This window comes from Pinus tabuliformis, chromosome 5_1, assembly GCF_031772625.1.
Source record: "Pinus tabuliformis cultivar Carrire ecotype Pingquan chromosome 5_1, CPIR1, whole genome shotgun sequence".
NCBI classification, from domain to species: domain Eukaryota; kingdom Viridiplantae; phylum Streptophyta; class Pinopsida; order Pinales; family Pinaceae; genus Pinus; species Pinus tabuliformis.
Window position 1 is genome coordinate 358,806,545 of NC_142305.1, and position 11,128 is coordinate 358,817,672.

Below are 11,128 nucleotides of genomic sequence, written 5' to 3' on the forward strand. Positions count from 1 at the left end.
GAGTTTTGCAGCAAGGAATTTGAAGAATTCTGTAAGAAGTGTGGTATAGCACGACAGAAGACTACTCCATATACACCTCAACAAAATGGAGTCGCAGAAAGAATGAACAGGACGTTGATGGAAAGGGAAAGAAGCATGCTCAGTGGTGCTGGGTTAGGACAGGAATTCTGGGCAGAGGCAGTGGATACTGCATGTTACTTGGTCAACAGGTCACCTTCATCAGCGTTGGAGGATAAGACTCCACAAGAAGTATGGACTGGTAAGAAACCCTCTCTTTCACATCTAAGGGTATTTGGATGTGATGCATATGTACATGTTCCAAAGGAGAAACAAACCAAGTTGGATAGTAAATCTGAAAAGTGCATCTTTATTGGGTACAAGGATGGTTTAAAAGGTTATAAGCTTTGGAACCCAATCACACGGAAGTTTGTTTACAACCGAGATGTGGTGTTCAGAGAGGTAAAAGATGTTATTAAACATGAAGTCCAACCAAAGGAACCTGAGAAGATAGAGTTTGAGCTAAAGGAGGAAGAATCAGACTCTGCAGCAGAGGAGGAATCAGAAGATGAAGAGCCACAAAATCCGGCTGTGAGAAGATCAGTTCGAGAAAGAAGGAAGCCAGAAAGGTATAGTCTTTCTACTTTCTGTTCAAATTTTTCTTTGTCTATTACTAATGATGATCCCAGAACTCTGAAGGAAGCAGTATATTGAGATGATGGAAAACTCTAGAAAGAGGCCATGGTTGATGAAATGGCATCTTTGCACAAAAATGAGGCTTGGGATCTGGCGGAGTTTCCGGCTGGAAGGAAACCCATTGGCAGCAAATGGGTGTTTAAAAAGAAGACAAATGTAGAAGGGAAGGTGGAGAAATACAAAGCTCGATTGGTAGCAAAAGGATATTCCCAAGTGCCGGGAATTGATTTTGGTGATATTTTTTCTCCTGTTGCCAAGGTAACTTCTATTAGATTACTTTTATCTGTTGTTGCTGCTTTTGATTTTGAGGTAGAACGGATGGATGTGAAGACAAAATTTCTTCATAGGGATTTGGAAGAGGAAAATACATGAAGCAACCTGAAGGCTTTGCGGTAAAGGGTAAGAAAGAACTAGAATGCAAGTTAAAGAAGTCTCTGTATGGGTTAAAACAGTCACCAAGGATGTGGTATCAAAAATTTGATACATTTATACGGGGACTTGGCTTCACCAGGAGAAAAGCAGATTACTATGTGTATTTTAAATTAATTGGTGACCATGTTATTTATCTGGTCTTGTATGTGGATGATATGTTGTTGGTAGGAAATGACAAAGAAATTATCGAGGATTTGAAGACCCAATTGTCCTCCAAATTCTACATGAAAGATCTTGGTGCTGCAAACTATATTTTGGGCATGGAAATTAAAAGAGATCGGGCAAAGAGGAAGCTTTGGTTAAACAAGAGGAAGTATGTCGAGACAATACTGCAGAGGTTTAATATGCAGGATAGTAAACCGGTGAAGGTTCCTATTCCTGTAGGTGTGAGGTTATCTGTTGAACAGTGTCCCAAGACACAAGAAGAGGAAGAGGACATGCCCCATGTTCCATATGCAAGTGCAGTCGGTAGCCTGATGTATGCAATGGTCTGTACTAGACCAGACATTGCACATGCAGTGGGAGTATTGAGCAGGTTTATGTCAAAACCAGGGAAGGAGCACTGGACAACAGTGAAGTGGGTTTTTCAGGTATTTGTGTGGCACTAGTGATTATGGTTTGTGCTACCAAGGAAGACCAGGATTGGACAGAGTGTTGGATATTCGTGGCTTTGTTGATGCAACTGGGCTGGAGATCTGGATCAGAGAAGATCTACAAGTGGGTATGTGTTTAACCTATTTGGAGGTGCAGTCAATTGGATGAGTAAGAAACAATCTATAGTGGCACTATCAACTACAGAGGCAGAATACATGGCAGCCACTCATGCAAGCAAGGAAGCAGTTTGGTTGCAGAGATTGTGTTCAAGTATGAGGTTAGTACAGGGAGCTATAAGAATAGACTGTGACAGCCAAAGTGCAATTTTCTTGGCAAAGAACCCTGCTTATCATTCAAAGACAAAGCACATTGATGTTCAGTATCACTTTGTGAGGGATATGATAGAAGACAAAAAGGTGTTGCTAGTAAAGGTGGACACTTTGAAGAATACTGCAGATGCATTGAAAAAATCTGCGAGCTCTGAGAAGTTCTCTTGGTGTAGAGAAACAATGGGCATTTCAGGGCTGGAAAAATGACTAAGCTCTCCTGTGGCCCCGTGTGGAAAGAAAACAACAAGTGGGAGATTGTTGGGTTGTGTTATATTCTTTCCACAACTAACCCACGTAGTGAACCGAGGGGTTAGAGGGGGGGCGGAGCCCCCCCTTCGTTGCGTCGATTGCGCAACGGGGGGGTCACAGGGGGCGTGGGTAGCCCCCCTCTATGGGGTCCGGGGCAACGCCCAGGGAAATTTTTTTTTGGACCCTATATTAGGTTGGGTGAACCTACCTATGGTTTTTGGTCCATGGTTTTGGACGCGATGGTTTTCGGTCCATGGTTTTGGACGCGATGGTTTTCGGTCCATGGTATTGGATGCTTCGGCATGTATAAATATGTATTGTAACATTAAAAGGAATATAATGAAAAATCAAGCTGGTAGTCCCGGTTTTGGGATCCAGGGGAAAATCTCTATGTATATGTGTTTTATGTGTTATGCTCTCACATTTTTTATTTTTCTGTGATTTAGAATTCGTATGCAGGTAATTTTTGTACGGGGTTAAAACCTACATGCATGACTAATCTTCATCAGGTGAAGTCAATCTTCCAATGGTACCAGGTTAGCATTTGAGTGCCTGATCTAGAACCATTCTACCAATGAATTTTGAAAATACAATTCATCTTGAACAAAAAATAAAATATGAATAAGGGCAACTCACAACAAAAATTAGGAATATATCCACAAGATGGTGTGTGTAGGTTGTTAGTAAATTTCTCCATGTAATCTACCATAGGATATTCAAAAGTATAAGAACAAAATATGGTCCTGATCAGCTCCAAAAAATAAAGTCTCTATGTATGAAGGTTCTTGCTCGAGTAGACCTTCCATTGGGATGATATCCTCAATAGAACAATTAGCAACATCTTTAAGAAAATGATCTATGTCACTTTCATGTCTCCACTTTTCATCTCTGAGCTTTGAGTGAAAATAATTTGTAATTGTGACCTCAGGAAGAAAAAGAAAATTTTTCACATCACTATATGACATATGGCCAACTTCAAATAGATTGTTCACCTCTGATCCATGGGCATCATTGTGTTCTTCAATGCAATGGTATACACTCTCTTTTTCAACTTTCTTTTTACATAAGATATCCTCTTTTGCTATGATAAGTGGCTCAATATATTGTTGTCCAACATTTCCCACTTTTTGGTTTCCTTCTCTATGTTCAACACCCAATTGATGAACTTGAAGACCTTCATCCTGTTCCTCATTTATTTCTCCCTCTTCTTTATTATTGGGCATAAATTCTTGATGCATGTTTTAACATTTCTCCATTTTAATACTATCTTGATTTGCTTGGAATAGAGTCAATCAATTCTCTGCTTGTGAGGTTATTGAAGAAAATTCATTTATAAACTTTTCCACATCACTTTGAGAAAATGATAGTTCTTTTCTTCTAGAGACTCAATCATAATTAATTTGGCTATAAACTCTCTAAATTCTTGATATATTATCAACATGTTCATTAGTTCCTTCAACAGGATTATCATGAGCTTTTAAAATTTCTTTAGAATCATAATATTCACAGCAACCTTCAAAAAGAAACTTGTGTGCATAAGAAGTTCTACAAAAATAATTTAATACTGAATGGAAATCTTTCAAAGATGAAATGCTTGAACACGGTAGGGACTTGTACCAAACCCTAGCTTCTTGGTCCAAAGAAAGCATAAACAACTTCATCTTCATATCTTCATGAATGATGCTCTACTACTCCATGCATTCATGAAATGCTTAGAGGCGCTGAACTGGATCTTCATAATCATTTCCACTGAATCTTGGAATATACTCATTCCACTCATGAAATGTAGGCATATGATGAGGATAGTCAGTGATCCCAGTAAAATATTATGGGCCAAATTTATAGACTAAGAATGCAGGCATAGCCATTAAATCCCGAAAAAGAAAACTTCAATGTGAAGATCACAGGTATGAATGTACAACCAACTACTGAAACTTGTCACCCTCAAGAATCAGCTTCTAACTTAATAAACCCTAGGGAGAATTCTTCTTATTCAATTGTTTTGCAAGCTGTAGTTCTTGCTCTTGTGGAGTCACCTTTTATTGCTTTTATTCAAAACAACCAAATATTTCCTCCTCACTGAACAACTAGAGGAAAATATTGAAAATCCAGGGAAAATTTCTCTTGTCTTCTCTCCCCAGCAACGACACCAATTAATGTTGTAGCTTAGGAAACCAATTTCCTGTCTGTATAGAAATTGTGCTTAAGACATTAATAATTACAAAGATTGTCACCTGTTTGTCACTTGTTTGTCACTCAATTGTATATTGCGTTCTCAAATGAAGGACCTGGGAAATTTGGTTCTTGATCCTCAATACTTAGGTGACATGATAACATTAGAATACCATTTGATTGTTGAATATAAATGATGAATGAAGAAAGATTGGATAAGTCATAGAGAATATGTTGTTTAACATAAGATCTACTATCTGTGACACTAGGAGAAGTTATAAATAATATGTTGTTTTATATATAAACTACTATTTGTGACTTAGAAGAATTGCAGAGATGGGAACTTCAAGTATAGGAGCACTCTTTAAGGAATTTAGATTTATTTACATAGTCAAATAAAGACTTGCAGCTTCAATTACTATACTCAAAGGAAGAAAACATAAGATGACAAATAACAGAGAAAAGACAAAATCATACCCAACAACATATGGAAAACTTTTGATTCTCCATTAATCAACGGTTCTATTAGGAATTCAGTAGCTTAGTCTCCAGGTTCTCCAAAATTCGAACCCCTTCTTTCTAAATTTACCTCTTTTTATACCTTACAAGACAGTTGGTGATCACCAAAACTATCAAACTACTTAATTATTTTCCTAACTTTCTAGAGTAAAAATTATGACAAAACATTTCACAGAGGGTAAAAAACACCTCCTTCTAAGGAATATAGAATACTAGTAAGTAACGAAAGTTAGACAATAATGATAACTACTATCTTTTCAGCTCTGTTTTTCGGCTGCTAAGTTTCTCTATAGAAGCTTTAATAATGATTAAACCATTTTAATTATAATAAAATTTGACAAAACCCCGTGCATGAACACAGGCTTATGTATGTATCGGGCCCATTTTGATTGGCCAAAACACAAGAAAATCCGACCAATCAGCTTCCTTGGAAGTTTTAGTCATCCATCGCTAATTCTGATTGTCTCACTTAAACAACGAAATTGGCTATGTTATGTAAAACATTAGTTTTCCACAGAATTGAAAAGATTTAACAATTTGATTCATAAACCCATCGGGTCTGCCTTAACTCTGTGTGAGTCATCCAATCATTCGTTCAATCAACGGTCTGATCCTCCGGAACCCACGAGATCTTAAAATCATTTGAAATAAATCCTATCAAGTCTGCTTGTTCAACGGTACACTGACTCCCATATGGACCTGATGGGAAATATATATCACCATTTAATAATCTATCGGGTCTGACTTTAGCGCTAAAACCCGATCATTTCTTTACCTGATATCCGTTGGATCCCATCTTTTTGGATGGATGACTGAGATTAACCTAGACTTCAGCAAGCTTGAACTACATTTGATATACTATCGTGTCGGATAAGTTGTCGCCCGATTGCCATTGGATTAGTGGCTTGTCAATCAATGGCCCAGATATTCTCACAAGTATACCTTGACATCGGATTTCTAAAACAAAACCATTCTAGCTAACTTTTGCAATTATCGTTGGATCTATGGCTTTTCGATCAATGACCCAGATCTTTTGGCAGGTACACCATTGCATTGGATTTCTGAAACAGAACCCGTTCAAGTTAACTTGTGTGAAATCAAACAAAATACTTAAATTCTCTTAGACTTTGCGTGGCTAAAGCATATAAGGGGACTACATTGAGAATTAATCCCCACAATGATTCTAGGCCACACATTGTGGTCAACCATGCTCATGTCGCGGTCAATAGCGGGGTTGAGCCTTAATTAACCTTCTGAACTGTTATTTTTCCGCATCACACTTCATCATACTCCTCAAGTTATCGCTTGACCACGCCTCTTAAACCTGCATGGCTGTTAAACAAAGGTTTTATTTTTCATTTCTTTTTATTTTTCTTTCATTTCGTGATAAAATTGAAAATAAGGCTTAAATCACAATATAAGCTACAATAGGGACCATTTCTCCCTCTTAAACCAAAAAATGCGTGAGTTTTTCCCTTCTTCAGTCTTGTTAAATCTACAAAGAAGAAATGAGAAGTTCTTTTACCTATTTTTCCTTGCCCACTTAACTAAAAAAGATACCTGGAGTTTTCTTCATTTGACTCATTAAAATTTAATGAAAGTATTGAGTTTCTCATCATGTGAGTCATTAAATATTACTGATGAATATTTAGTTTAGTCCATCTCCTCATACTTGTAACAAAATGAGGTCAACATCTAAGGTTTCTCTTTATCCGAACTCAGTGGATTAACTCACAGAAAAGTAACTGATCCGGGTATACTATTAAACTTTTGTCGCACCTGGTTAAAAACTATGACAAAGGGATGACCCTGGAGTCATTCTTTATGATCTTTTCAAACTCTCTAAATATGAAAAGACCACTAAGTTGTCTCATCTGGACTCATTAAATTACACAGACGAGGTGTAGAGTCACTCTTTTTATGATCCTTTTTAGACTCTTAAAAAATGAAAAGATCGACGAGTTTTCCCATCTGGACTAATTAAACTAATCAAATAGGGCATAGAGTTGCTCTTTTTGCGGTCCTTTTCAGAATCTTAAAATATGAAAAGACTGATGAGTTTACCCGTCTAGGCTCACTAAACTAATCAGACGGGGAAAATGAACAATAAAACTGTGTTCAATATTTAAAAGCGTTGTTTGGTAGCAGTCGTTCCCTTGAACATGGCACTCCTTCAGATAAAGCTTCCTTGTGATGGCCTCTCAATGTCAATATTACCATCCTATGAGTTTAGCCTAAATACCCCGATGTTCTTGCATCCCTATATGCTAACACTCTTTGGTGTTCATGAGTCTATTGCTGCATGGTTAAAATTGTTGAAATCCCTTCTATTGTTCAAGGGGTAACTTTTTGTTTCCTCCATCAACCCATCAAAAATATACTTTCATCATTCCCTTTGTTGTTTCGATCCAATGCTCAAAGGTTCCTCAAAAAACAAATCATTCTTGTCCTGTTTCGTGTTGATTGATGTAGGACACATTTTTGCCTACCTTTTGACAGGTCTCCTCATATCAACTTCAAAATTCTATCTAGGAAGACATCCCAAAAACACATTCAGTTCCTTGGTACTTGTAGACATTAGTGGCAGGTCATCTTGTGTTTGATCAGGGGTTCTAATTATTGGCTCCTGGTTAAGAGATTCTATGGGTGTTTGACGAAAAATTTTATTTTCACACTCGCTAGATTGTACGTTTCATCTTGGATACCAGCACCATTATTGGTGGCCTTCCTCGTGTCTGTTAATGGTCTCCATCATTGGCCGGTAATCATATGATTTCATTGATGTTTGACATCAACACATATATTCACATGCATCGATCTATGTTGTTCGGTGAAGCAGAAATCATGTCCTTAGGTACAGGCTTGCATAACTTAGACTTGCTTCCTCTCCCAAGATGCATATATTGTTTTTCGGAGATAGCTCATCAGAATGAACCTATTGTGACACCGGTTCCGCATTGTGCTTATTGCCAACTAGCATCATCATATCTTTGTTATGAGAAAATCACTATGACATGGCTACTGAGCGTGGGAATGCCCGACTCAAGAAATTATTTTAGTTGTTTTATATATGTATTGTATCAGGTTTCCCGTACTACCCAAACCTTCGATCATCTCTCTCTTTTTGTCAAAGAAGAAACAGAACAATTAAGTAAAGTATTTCAGCCATCGTCGCAGCCTCTGATCTCACACTTTAGGGAGAATTTGTTATACAACAAGATGACCTCCTCATCAGCTCAGAGGGGAAAGACATGATGAATGAAGAAATGACAAAGCTCACAAGCCTTGTTTCCAAGCTAGCGTTGCCTATACACTGACAACCTGCTTTATAAACCTTCTCTACAAGCCTAAAGGAGCATTAGTGACCCAAGTAACTCTACTTGTTACCTCGGGGACATCGTTAGTGAACCCTAATGAGGATCTAAGGGTCAAAGGAGAAAATTGACTAAGAAATATCCCTATATTCTCTCCTAAACCAACTCAAAAAAGAAAGGAAGCATCAAATTTCGACCTATTTGGGGGATTTCTAATCCTAATGAAGTAGGCAAATTGTAAAGAGCTCAAAAGAATGGCAACATCATTGCTTTTACGTAAGGAAAATCATGGAGAAACTTGGCAACCCTAACCTCAAATGCTACATAAATAGAGCTAGGGCTATTATTCAAGAGGTCAGATAATTTGAAAGGATAGCTTACTTGATTGTCGAGCAAAGTCACAGACCTAAGCATAAGAAGTTGGTAAGAAGGGAGAGAGAAAGAGAGAGGAGTTGGAAGGGTAAGGGAAGGGTGATGCAACTGATGTTTGTAATCACTCTTTTGACATTAATATGGAACTGAAGTTGTACTGTCTACTCCATGCTATTGTTACTATAATTCATTTATATGTTTATTCAATGCCTTTTAGCATGAGTAGCTTAATTATGTGCAAGTAGATGTCTTTTGTATATTCATGCGTTAATTTTCAAGGTTTTATGTTGTGATTACACTTGTCTCTCCTATGAGCCAGACTTGATCTAGAGCTGGCTCAGGGGACTTCGACCTAGCTACATTGTGCTCTCCAACAAATCTACGTGGAGACTCAAGGTAATGAATCTAGTTTTCTTTGATAGTTAGTTATTGAATATGGACATGCATGTAGCTTTGTGACAGCTGTAGGTAATATTACAATCGGCCAAGGGTCAAGGGAAGATCCTTGAGGGTTCCTTTATTCTCCATACACTGTGAATTTAATCGTATAACACCTCACACACACATTTAAGACACAAGATATGCTCTTTTGGAAACCCTTTCAGGACAAAACCTAGTTGGAAGATGAGGCTGATTCACTCTCTTTATCGTTTTGGAAATATGGCTCTAGGTACAAAGAAGTAATACTTGTGGTTCTGGGTTGCTACACTGCACAGATCCTCCTTGTGTGCTCTACCTACTATATCTCCTGGTTACCTTTTCTCATCTATGGAACAAAATTCTCTCGAAAGAATGGAATTCCTCTTCCTCCTAGTGGCTCGATTATAACACAATTGGATAGCCTAATAGTGGTTAAATTTGACTACATATTATCTTAAATAGAGTTACAATATAGACTCTTTTCGAGTCTTTTACATTAAAAACACATGGATAGTGCTTTTTCAATGAATAATGGGGGCTTACAGGACATCCTCCCGAACTATAGGTGTGAAAACAACAAGGTGAACTTCTGAGTAGCATACGTTTTGCATATGAACTCTGATTGACACACTTCATACACCATTGGAAAGATATTTGTTAGTAGAATAAAATGAAATGCTTATGCACTAAATTGATAAACTCTTACCCCTAAAAAAATTCATTTGATTCCTCAAAATGCTCTCGGAAGGTTTCATACCCCATTTTGCAAAACTGAGTCCCACCGGTAAAAAATGGTCATGTGAGCTCATTCCTCCACGTTTTCCACCCCAAATGCATTGAGATGGATGAAAGCCAATATAATGACCCAATAAATGCCACACCTCCCCATTTTGCGAGGCTTTTGGTCCCCAAAATTTTCTACTAAATGAGCTGAGGAAATTTTTCCTCCACCTTCTCTCTGGTGTACCATTTACTTTTTCCTGGAATTTGTCCCTTCAACCCAATTTGTCAAAGGTAATTATGAACCTATATTAGATTTCTAGACCTCTTTTGTAAAATTGCATCTTCTATCAACTTTTCCTGAGCATCTGGTGCCAAATCCTCAACATAGGGTAGGACCCGTTCCTCTTCCTGATGTAGTATGGAAGGCTCATAGAGTTTCAAATTCCCTACATTCATAACTGAGAAAATATGAATATATGGTGGTAAAATGAGTCGATAGGCATTATGACCCACATTTTCCAGTATATCAAAGGGAACATAAATCATATCCTTAATTTTCTTACCAGGCCCTTGTAGCTTCTCTTTGTTGAACTGTAGCCACACTCTATCTCCCACCTTGAATGATTTCTTTGTTCTGTGTTGATCATGCCTAGCCCTATACTTCTCCTGCGACTTCTATAGGGTATCTTGTACCTATATATGGATCTACCTAATGTTCTCTATCATTTTTTAACCCTCAAATCATCTCCTATAATATCTTCCCTCACGCCTCCTTGCTTCCCATATGAAATATCTAAAGGTGAAGGTGGAAAATATCCAAAACATGTCTGAAATGGGAACTTTCCTATAGAAGTAAAGATTTCTCTATTGTAATAATCTTGTATATATACCAAATTTTCATCCTAGGTATTTGTATCCTTTTGGATATATCCCTCGAGAAGTTTCACCAAAGCCCTATTGACTACTTCTGTTTCCCCATCCTTTTATCGACGGAATGTTGTATATCTCTTGAATTTCATGTCCATATTCCCCCACAATGTAGTCCAGAATGCACTAAGAAATCTTGTATCCCTCTTTGAAATGTTTCTCCTTGGTATCCCAAAGTGCACCCAGACCTATCCAAAGAATAGGTTTGCTTTTAATTTCCCATTAATAATCTTTTTATAGGTTATGAGAACACACATCTTGTTGAACCAGTCAATTACCATGAATAGATAGTCATGTCCCTTCCTCATTGTCAGTAAAACTCCCACAAAGTCCATGGAAATTTTTTCCCAAGGACGAGTAGGTATAGGTAAGGGATGATATAGA